This window comes from Sinocyclocheilus grahami, unplaced genomic scaffold (genome assembly GCF_001515645.1).
Source record: "Sinocyclocheilus grahami isolate Dianchi unplaced genomic scaffold, SAMN03320097.WGS_v1.1 scaffold110.1, whole genome shotgun sequence".
Classification (NCBI taxonomy): Eukaryota; Metazoa; Chordata; class Actinopteri; order Cypriniformes; family Cyprinidae; genus Sinocyclocheilus; species Sinocyclocheilus grahami.
The window spans coordinates 1,262,946-1,274,818 of record NW_015505289.1 but is presented as its reverse complement, the minus strand read 5'-3'; the positions used below and the strand labels follow the sequence as shown (position 1 = coordinate 1,274,818).

The 11,873-nt window shown below is 36.3% G+C and overlaps 1 pseudogene; it reads left to right on the top strand.

The window, feature by feature from the left end:
• LOC107589006 (huntingtin-interacting protein 1-related protein-like) overlaps positions 1 to 11,108 on the top strand; it is a 20,421-nt pseudogene extending 9,313 nt beyond the window's left edge.
• The last annotated feature ends 765 nt before the right edge of the window (positions 11,109 to 11,873 follow it).

Sequence of the window (11,873 nt, the reverse complement as noted above, 5' to 3'; positions counted from 1 at the left end):
GCGCTTTTACAAACATAATACACACACACACACACACACATTTATATATATATATATATAAAATAGTATATCAAATATTTAATATTAGTCTGGCGAGTAAACAAAAAAATTGACTAGCCAATGGTGATTCTATTGCCAAGGTGTCCGTGGAGGGTTGTCACATATGTCTCAGAAGAGATCTCAACAATGTCTCAAACTCATGCTCAGATTTGTCAAGACACCAAAGTCATAGATCTCAATATGAACTCAATAATTTCTCAGCTTCTTCCAAAATCAAGTGATCTGAATGTCAACCAGTGTTATTTTAGTGGCACTAATATACTATTAAAATTTTTTTTACAAAGTATTTTGAATTTGATTTGATTTTTATTTCTTCTTTTTTTACCTTAATTTTAGTTTTTTTTTTTCTCATAATTTTTATTTTTTTTAATTATTAATTTGTGTTTATTTAGATTATTTCATTTGAGTTATTTTAGTAATTCAACCTAAACTAAACGAAAATGAGCAATGTCATCTTGGCAACTAGCTGAAATAATAGAAGTTTAATTTTTAAATATTTTGTTTTGTTTTAGTTTATTTTGTTTCAAGTAACTAAAATAAGTTTTGGCTTTAGTTTTAGTTTGTGATAATAACCCTGATTTAAACATCATTTATGTCAAAGGGAGTTTTAGGAGAAACATCTGAGACAAAGTTAGAAGTCATTTAAAATTTTGGATGCAATTGACTGAAATTATATTTGCAGAGAGACTGAGGCTGATACTCTGAGGAAGGAACTTGAGGTGGTGAAACCAGAGCTGGAGCTCATAAAAGTGGAGGTTAGACATTTGTTTCTATTTACGTCTGTCTTGAAGAAGTCTTTTCTTCTCCTGTGATTGATTCCCATCATCCGTGTGTCTGCAGGCCCAGCGTGCCGTGGTCCAGCTCAAATCTCAGGTCAATATACTGGAATCCGAGCTTGAGGACCAGCGGACGCACAAGCAGATGGCACTGGTGGAGAACGAGCGTCTGCGCATGGAGGTGGAGAACCTCAGAGCACAGACCGCAGTCGCTGCCAGCATACAGGCCACAGCTGAGGACGCGGGCAGTGAGTGACACACATACACAACACATACACTACTGTTTGTTTTGTTGGAAGACATATTTTTATCCAGCAAGGATGCATGAAATTTATTAAATGTGCCAGTAAAGAAATTAATGATACAAAAATATTTTTTATTTTAAAGGGGTCCTGGTTACAAAAGATTTATATTTCAAATAAAAGCTGTTCTTTTGAACCTTCTATTCATCTAAGAATCATAAAAAAAATATGTATCACACTTTCCACAAAAATATGAAGCAGCACAACTGCTTTCAGTTATCTGATAATAATATGAAATGTTTCTTGAGCAGTGTGATTTCTGAAGGATCATGTGACACTGAAGACTGGAGTAATGATGCTGAAAATTCAGCTTTGATCACAGATATAAATTGCATTCTAAAATAAATTCAAATAGAAAATCAATATTTTAAACTGTAATGCTATTTTGATCAAATTAATGCAGCCTTGGTGAACATAAGAGACCTCTTTCTAAAACATAAAAAAATCATCAACCCCAAACTTTTGAATGGTAGTGTGTATGTAAATCTCTTGTTCTCGTGTTTTCTAGGCAGAGCTCAAACTGCTCAGATACATTTCACTCGACTCAAAGAGAAGCACGCCGAGCTGGTCAGCAGACATGCTGATCTCATGCGGAAGGTAAAGACAATTTTTGTGCATATGACAAATGAATTATTTTGCTGTTACCTCACACTTTATTGACAAACAGTGGCTGTAATTTTGTCACTCGCAGCATCGATTATAAGATATGTGATCCTCCAGTAAAACCCTACTTTGACACGTTGTGTTTTTCTTCCTCATATTTCTGTTATGGCCTAATGAGAGGAATTGTCCACAAATATTTTGTCAGAAGGAGTTCTGGAGAAAAAACTATCTTCATTCGTCCTAGATAAACTTAAGATGGTAAAAATGTCTTTGCCATATGGTAATTGTCATTGTTAATGGTCATGATTTTCTGTGTGTCAGACTGCAGAGATGGTGAAGCAGCTCAGCAGCACTCAGCAGGCGCAGGAGGAGCTGCTCACATACAAACAGCAGCTGGCGGTAGAGGTGGAGCAACCGAAACAGGACAAAAACTCCAAGGTCACACTACACACATTTATGTTTATGATTCCAGTAATTCTTGAGATTTTCAATCTGACACTACCACTATACTATGCTATTATATTTAAATTGTATTTCATATATGTATGTGTGTGTGTGTGAATGTATTGATAGCTAAAATGTAGACCAAATAAGATGTGCATGTAATTGCTGAAAATACTTTGTTTTAAAAATATAAAAAATTATGTTCATATATTAAAAATGTATGTTTTTATTTTACACACATACTACCATTCAAAACTTTGGGGTCAGTAAGTTTTTTTTTTAATGTTTTTGAAAGAAGTCTCTTACGCTCACCAAGGGTGCATTTATTTGATTAAAAATACAGTAATATTGTAAAATATTAATACAATTCAAAACAACTGTTTTCTATTTGAAAATATTTTAAAATGTAATTTATTCCTGTGATGTAAAGCTGAATTTTCAGCATCATTTCTCCAGTCTTCAGTGTCACATGATCCTTCAGAAATCACACTGCTCAAGAAACATTTCATATTATTATCAGATAACTGAAAGCAGTTGTGCTGCTTCATATTTTTGTGGAAAGTGTGATACATATTTTTTTTATGATTCTTAGATGAATAGAAGGTTCAAAAGAACAGCTTTTATTTGAAATATAAATCTTTTGTAACGTTATAAATGTCTTTACTGTCACTTTTGACCAAATTAATTCATCCTTCCTGAATAAAAGAAAAACAATTCTTACTGACTCCAAACTTTTGAATAGTGGTGCATTTACTCATTATTATTCAAAAACAACAGAAATTGTACATTATCCATTGATAATCAGGTAGAAGACTTAATTGTGTAGTGCAGATAATCTTAAAAATATCTGCTGATTTATTGGCCTGGCTGAAATATCCACCTCAGTCATTAACTGAACTGAACTGTAATTTTCAGCTGGAGGCACAGAGAGCAGAAATTGAACGTTTGAAGCAAGAGCTAGCGACCGAGAGGGCTGAAATATCCCAAGTCCATAATGCTTTGCAGAGCAAGGAAAAGGTAAGACCTCTGACCATGTGCATAAATGGCTCCAGATTTCTAGATGAACAACTGAATGCATTAAAACATCCTAGTAGATACTGAAATGTTTTTCTGATCTGTGTGTGTGTGTTCAGGCCGGAGACGAGTTGAGCAGTGTGTTGGTGGGTCTTCAGGCAGAAAAAGAGAAACTACTTCGTACAGTGAAAGATCAGGAAGCTGAGATCACTAGCTTGCGTCAGGCCGCCCATCTCCACCAGACCATCCTACAGCAAGAGAGAGACCAACATCAGAGAGAGATGACAGCGCTGCAGAACCAGCTGCAGGAAAAGGTCAGTGCAACTTCCCAATCCTATGTTAACCTATATGCAGTTTTTTGCTATCATAATTTTAAACAAAACAGCATGAGGTCTGAATGAGTGTGTTTGTTGTCAGTTGTGTCGGGAACAGGAGCTGCAGCTGGAGATGCAGAAACTAAGACGTGAGCTAGAGGAGAAGCGAGCGGAGCTACTGCGTGCTCAGAGTGCTCTGAACAGTAAAGAAACTGTGAGTATTTTTTTTTTAGACCTTGTTACAAACAAATGCATTTATTTAACAAATTTACATTTGTCCAATTGATGCATAATGTGACTTTCTTGAAAGTGACCAAGTATGGTGTCCCATACTCGGAATTTGTGTTCTGCATTTAACCCAAGTGCAAACACACAAGAGTGAGTAGTGAACACACACACACACGGAGCAGTGAGCAGCCATTTTTGCATGGTATTGAGGGTGGAAGAGAGAGCTGTACATTCACTCCCCATAATACTCCCCTGCCTGTACCGAGACTCGAACCTGCGACCTTTGGGTTACAAGTCCAACTCTCTAACCATTAGTCCATGACTGTTTCCCAAAGAATTTCATGTTAACTACCAATTTACTGTATGCATGCAGACACTAGTTGAACATATTAGTGGGTGACCAATATAATCTGATACAATATAGCTAATATAGTACTGAAGTATAATATAATATACAGTACTTGTCAAAAGTTTATTTGCATTTATTTGATCAGAAATACAGTAAAAACATTAAAATGATAAAATATTATTACAATTTAAAATAACTGTTTTCCTTTGTAATATATCTTCAAATGTAATTAATTCCTGTGATGGAAGGCTGAATTGTCAGCATCATTACTCCAGTCTACAGTGTCACATGATCTTTCAGAAATCATTCTAGTCTGTAATCTTTTTTTATTTTTATTTTCCGCAAATACATAACACACAACACAGCCTAGCAAATATATACTAAGAACAAAGGATGTAATCTCTTTGTCAAGACCTGCTTATGTTTGTCAATTCATCTAGTGTGTCTGGATCAGCACTACACCTTCAATACTAAACATTATTTGTGTTTGTATGTGTGTTTTAGACAGGAGACCAGCTGAGCAGTGTGTTAGTGGGTCTGCAGGCGGAGAAGGAGGTTCTTCTCCGTTCAGTGAAGGAACAGGAGGCTGAGATCACTAACCTGCGTCAGGCCGCCCAACTCCACCAGGCCACGCTGCTGCAGGAGAGAGACAGGAGTCAGAGAGAGATGACAGTGCTGCAGAGCCAAATGCAGGCCAAGGTCAGAAAAACTAGGGATTGTGGGCAAGTACTATGATTTGGGATGCTGATAGCTGATACAATACTGAAATAAGGTATGTAATACAAAATAATTTGTTAGAAAACACTCTCTGTCTTGTTAAGGTTCCAGATGCTTTCACCCTCCTTTTTCTCCCTCTCTCTGAATCCCCCCTCCTCTATCTGTCTCTCTCTCTCTCTCTTGTATTATGTTTTAAATATCTCTTACTCCTATTCGAGGTATGCATGCGCACATGTATACATTAGTTTTTCTTGTTTTAAATGCCCAAATAAGGAGATGAATGCTAGGACTATAAGGGTAAAGGAGTTCGTGAGGAACTCTGAAGAGAGTGCCTCAGCCTTCGCTAAAAGTCTATTCCTAATATGTCCATGTTTTTCTGTACATGTGGCCATTTTATATAAACACATGTTCTTGGCCAAAGATCCTATATGTGTATGTCATTCATATCCTCATTGGTTAAGAGGGTGAAACTCCCCTCGACATATGCCTATATAATATCTTTATTTCCATGAATAAATTGAAGTATTGAGAATACATTTGAATGTGTGTTTTCTTACTTCCCGGCCGTTATCTACACTTTAAGGGACTGAGAAGAACTTCAAGGCGGCAAAGAGATATCGAGGGACCAATTGTTATTTTTATTAACAAATTACATTACTGTTAATATAATATTAGTTAAATAAATATAAATTCTGTCAATATTTAGAGAGTGGGCTGACTGATAGCTAATATAATACTGAAATATGATGTTAGATTCAATTTAATAATAGCTAAATATAATGAAATATTATTTCTGTCAATATTTTGAGAGTGGGCTGACTGATAGCTGATATAATGCTCAAATATTATATATGATACATTTTCAAAGTACTATGATTTGGGAGGGATGTAATGCACATTGGGATGTAGGCCAGGTGTATCTACTGTAGTAGTATTTTGAGGGTCTTAATTGGTGCTTTTGTTGTGTGTTTTTTCTGTACAGTTAAGTCAGGACTCAGGACTGTTGCTGCAGAAGCTGCAGGATGAGCAGTTCAGTCTGTTGCAGTGTGCTGTGGTGGAGGCCGAGGGCATCGTGCTGGACGCCGTGGCCAAAGTAGACGATCCGCTACACGTGCGCTGCATCAGCACCCCAGGTCTGTCCTTCCTCACCCTCCTCCTCCTCATACCTCTCAATATCCTCATCACTTCTTTTAGTCTACATATCTCTAATCTCTGCTTGCAGATTATTTGATTAATCGGGCTGAGCTGACGTTGGCGTCCATTGATAAGATGCAGAAGAGTCATGTGGCCTATTTGAGGAATATGGATGGTAAGGTTTCATTCGTTCTCATTAGTAAGCTACAGGTTCAGATGTTAGTGTGATGTAATCTCTCCCTCCTTGTCTAGATGCCAGTGGTCTGTTGAGGTCGGTAACCCAGTTCTCCCATCTCATCGCTGACACTATTGTTAACGGAGCAGGAACTGCACACTCGGCACCTACGGACCAAGCAGACCGTGAGAGAAATTCTTTATTATTAAAAAAGCACACATGCACATTTCTTAAGCATATAGTGCAACTGACATTCATACTCAAACTTTCTGTACTATTACAAAACATTGTACAGAACACATTTATAATTTCTTAAAAAGTAAATTGCATTAACACAATCTTTAAAGTGATTCAAGATTTTGTATTACAGAATCTGCACAAACGATTTGCTTCAGAAAGTCCAGCTAATACGCCACAGATTTGTATGGTTTTTAGATGGTCCAGACTGCTTATTTTTGGCCTTTAGATGGTCCAAGACAAGTATAATTGATCATTTCTTTAAAAAAAGGTTGCAGATTAACACAGTATTTAATGTTATTCAAGGTTTTGATCAATACATTTTGTACCAACGATTTGCATTAGAGATTCAGCTAACACCAGATGGTTTTGCATTATTTTTTTAGCTTGTTCAAGCTGCTCATTTATGGTCCTTAGATGGTCCAAGCTGGTCTAGATATAATTTCTTTAAAAAATAAGTTGCAAATTACCACAGTCTTTGAAGTTATTCAAGTTTTGCATTACAAAATATATACAGATGATTGCATTAGAAAATTAACAGTCTTTGAAGTTATTCAAATTTTATTTACTTTGCACTGATGATTACACATTTCATTACACCAAATACACAACATAAAGTTCTTTTTAGCAGCATCATATGACCCCTATGAAATCCAGCTAATACCAGATGGTTTTGCATGGTTTTTAGCAGGTCCAAACTTCTCATCTATAGTCCTTAGATGGCTGATCAACTGGACTGTCAACTGTAGACCTGGTTGCAACCTAGTAGAGCACTTTGATCAAGCTAGTTAGAGTTGGTTTACCATCTCAAACCAGCAGAAAATCATCTACCATGTTCCTAAAACCATCTTGAACACCTTAAACTAGTACAAGCTCTTTTTTTCCAGAAATCTGATGATTTTAGGTTGATTTCTGCATAGGTTTGACAGACAACTGTCGGGATTGTGCCACTCACTGCCTCCAGTATCTGAAAGAGCTGAAGTTGAAGGCCACACTCCCGAGAGCAGACCCTACTGCTGTCCGCTTTGTGGTCCAGCGTATCCTCAACCAAGGACAGGTACGGTGGACCAGAGATGGCATCTTCAGACTTGATCTGTGTTTGTGTGACATAATAAGTGACCTTTCTCCTGGTCTCTCGCAGGACCTGCGGCCCAGGGGAGCAGATGTGCAGAAGGAAGAGCTGGCTGATATGGTGGATAAGGAAATGGCTGCGACTTCCTCTGCCATTGAAGATGCTGTGCTGAGAATGGATGTAAGTTACATGGTGTTTATGATTCTTGATTGAACTCAGGACTCATTTGCTATGACTTCATGTTTTTTTTCTTATGTAATACAGGAAATATTGAGCCAGGCAAGAAGAGATTCATCTGGAGTGAAGCTGGAAGTTAACCAAAGGTTAGTTTGGGATATAGTTTTTTAAATAACACACTCAATTTGTAGTTTATGTGTTATGTATTTCAATTTGTATTTTGTTCTATTACAGCATCATTGGCTCGTGTTCAGATCTAATGAAGGTATGTTTAGATTCACAGATATGAATATGTTGTTAAATACACTACCATTTAAAATGCATACAATTGATCAAAAGTGACAGTGAAGACATTTATAATGTTACAAAAGATTTCCAATAAAGGCTGTTTTTTTTAAGTTTCTATTCATCAAAGCATCTTAAACAATTTTTTTTTACAAAAACAGCACAACTGTTTTCAACATTGATAATAATCAGGAATGTTTCTTGAGCAGTAAATCAGCATATTAGAATGATTTCTAAAGGATCATGTGACACTGAAGACTGGAGAAATGATGCTGAAAATTCAGCTTTGATCACAGGAATAAACATTTTAAAATAGAAGATAGAAAGCAGTATTTTAAATTGTAATAATATTTCACAATATTACTGTTTTTACTGTATTTTTGAACAAATAAATGCAACCTTGGTAAGCAGGACATTCAAAAACATAAAAAAAATCTTACAGACCCCAAACTTTTAAATAGTGTAAGTGTATATCTAGATAAATGTCATTTTTAATCACTTTTGTCATCTTGTCCATAGGCTATACACATGCTGGTGACATCCGCTACTGATCTGCAGAGAGACATTGTGGAAAGTGGCCGGGTATGATTTGGTAACAGTGGAAATTTTTGATCGTTTTCATAAATGTTATGTTTTCACACACTCAAACGCAGGGTTTTGTGTGTTTATTGCTTATTTCTGTCAGGGCGCCGGTTCTGTCAAGGACTTCTATGCTAAAAATTCATGTTGGACAGAGGGTCTCATCTCCGCGTCAAAGGCTGTAGGATGGGGTGCAACGCAGATGCTGTGAGTGTGTAGAATATTTAAAGCTTTAACCTGGATTTATTGGTGTCAATCCCTTTAACTATGATTTATTATCTCACAAAGGGAATCTGCTGACAAAGTCGTGACTGACAGAGGCAAATATGAAGAGCTGATCGTCTGCTCTCATGAGATCGCGGCCAGTACAGCACAACTTGTCGCTGCTTCAAAGGTAAAATCCTTCAGACCAATATAAGCGTGCATTTAATCAAATCAAATCTGTTGATTCTGACACATCAATCCTTCATTTAACAGGTAAAGGCAGATCGAGGCAACAAGAAACTCCAAACTTTACAGCAAGCATCCCGACACGTGAATGACATGGCCGCTGTTGTGGTGTCATCTACTAAATCAGGACAAATGCAGATTGAGAACAAGAGTAAGTGTCATGGACACAAATGCAAAAAGCATGAAATACACTTTACGCAAGTAGTGAAGATTGCTATCACCTCAACAACCCCAGAATGCACATTAAAGGAATAGTTCACCTAAAAATTAAACCTAGCTGGAAATTTACTCACCCTCAGACCACATAAGATGAGTTTATTTCTTCATCATATTTGGACAAATTTAGCATGACATCACTTGCTCACCAATGGATCCTCTGCTGTGAATGGGTGCCGTCAGAATGAGAGTCCAAACAGCTGATAAAAACATCACAATAATCCACACCACTCCAGTCCATCAAATAATGTCTTGTGAAGTGAAAAGATTTTTCATAATAAACACGGTTTTAAATTTTAAACTGTTGTTTCCGGCTAGAATACGAGTCCTCTATCCATAATATTGCTTCCTCCAGTGAAAAAGACTTCTCGTCTGAATCAGGAGAGAAATATGCACAGATCAAGCACTGTTTACAAGCGAAAACATATGTGACCCTGGACCACAAAACCAGTCATAAGGGTCAATTTTTCGAAATTGATATTTATACATCATATGAAAGCTGAATAAATAAGCTTTCCATTGATGTATGGTTTGTTATAGGACAATATTTGGCCGAGATACAACTATTTGAAAATCTGGAATCTGAGGGTGCAAAAAAAATCTAAATATTGAGAAAATCGCCTTTAAAGTTGTCCAAATGAAGTTCTTAGCAATGCATATTACTAATCAAAAATTAAGTTTTGATATATTTACAGTAGGAAATTTACAAAATATCTTCATGGAACATGATCTTTATTTAATATCCTAATGATTTTTGGCATAAAAGAAAAATCAATCATTTTGACCCATACAATGTTTTTTTAGCTATTGCTACAAATATACCCCAGCGACTTAAGACTTAAGGTTTTGTGCTCCAGGGTCACATATGTCAGTGGATTTTGATGTGAGAGGACAACAAGAGATAGACTTTCCACCGGAAGAAGCATTTTAATTTCTTTTTAAATAATTTTTCGTCCAGAAGTGATGGTTTAAAGTTAAAACGCCTCAAGTGATGTAATGCAAAATTTTTCCAAATCTGTTCTGATGAAGAAACAAACTCATCTACATCTTGGGTGGTCTGAGGCTGAGTAAATTTTAATCAAATTTTTATATTTGGGTCAACTATTCCTTTGAAGTGTGTCCCCTTTTTTTTTCTCCACAGACTCCATGGACTTTTCCAGCATGTCTCTTATAAAGCTCAAAACAGAAGAAATGGATTCCCAGGTAAGTTTACCAAAGTGAAAAAATGGTAGAGTTTTAGGTATTAAAACACTTTCACACACACAATCTAATCAAATCCCAAAGGATTAAATCAAGTACTCATGTTTGTTGATAGGTGAAGGTGTTAGAGTTGGAGAAGCAGCTGGAAAACGAGCGTATTCGATTGGGAGAACTCAGGAAAAAGCACTACAAAATGGGAGGAATCCCCATGGACTCGCCTCCAGAGAGCGCAGTCAATAGTTTTGACAGTTCACTGCCTACTGTTTTTCCTGACCCGCCCACAATGGAACTGCCCAGTCTGGACACGTTCACACTGGACCTGCCCAGATTCGAACCACTTCGACTGGAGCCCCCCGCACCTGAGCCCGCCAAAACCAGCTCTAAACGAACCTCAATCTTTAATAAATCAGGCAGCATCCTCAAGAATGCAGTAAGTATTCAGAGACACTGTTCGTTTTGGGCCACTTTACCTGTATTTCCAGTAACAATATTTCCCTTTATAATGAAATTTAGATACTAAGTTGTTGTTCTTCTTTTCTTTTTTTTTATCTCCCACAGTTTAGGTGAAATGAGTCTGAGCCCTGGATGCATGAAGAAGAAACCATCAGATAATAATGTACATTATTCAGAAGCACAGCATATTTTCATACTTTTATCACGAGTCTCTAAATCCACCTGCATGCTTTGACAGTACAGTATGGTGTGAATTAAATATTTGAAATTATGCCTTTTAATTTATATGATCATTTAGTGAACTACTACACTGAAATATTTAATCATGCACTTGTTTTTTTTTCTTTTTTGAATTTTTAATAAGAACCAGGCTGAAGTCTTTTTTTGTTAATTAGCACCATCAATTGATGGCTGGTAGTTTATTTGGGATCTTTTAAACACCTTTTACCATTTTAAAGTAAATGTACTTGAAGTTGTAAATGCAAACTGAAGTAAATAAAAAAAGATTAATTATGTTGTGGAAGATATGCACGTGTTTGTTGTTTTTTTTAAACATCTGTATTTTTACAGATGAAATCCATTCAAAAACCACCAAAATACTCCATGAAATCTCGTTTGTAAAAACAAAACTGTACAACTAACTAAACTAAGCAATAATTAATTATACACTATTATAAAATGCTCACAATAGTTTTACATGAAGTATAGTGTGTCAAACTGTCACCGGTTTATACTTTGATCTAATACTTTTACTTGTGTTTACCATCTTATAGCCACAGTTAACCACCCAATAACTGTGGCAAACATCGATATCCTCCAGGCTCTGTAGAGGACATTATATTTTAGTGAATTTCTCTTGACCCTACATGCCACAGTTTTAAGTCTGGATGTCCTGTTCAGAGCACATTCAGGGCTTTTTAGAGATATCCGTTTCAGTATGTTTGGAGGTTTGATCATAAACTCCCTTTCCTTGGTCTTTAAATATGACTGATATGGACAGAATGATCAAATTTAGCACTCAAAGGGAAATATAATGTTTTGTCATTATCATTTAAATCTGGCTAATTTTCGAATTGTTTGTCATAAAC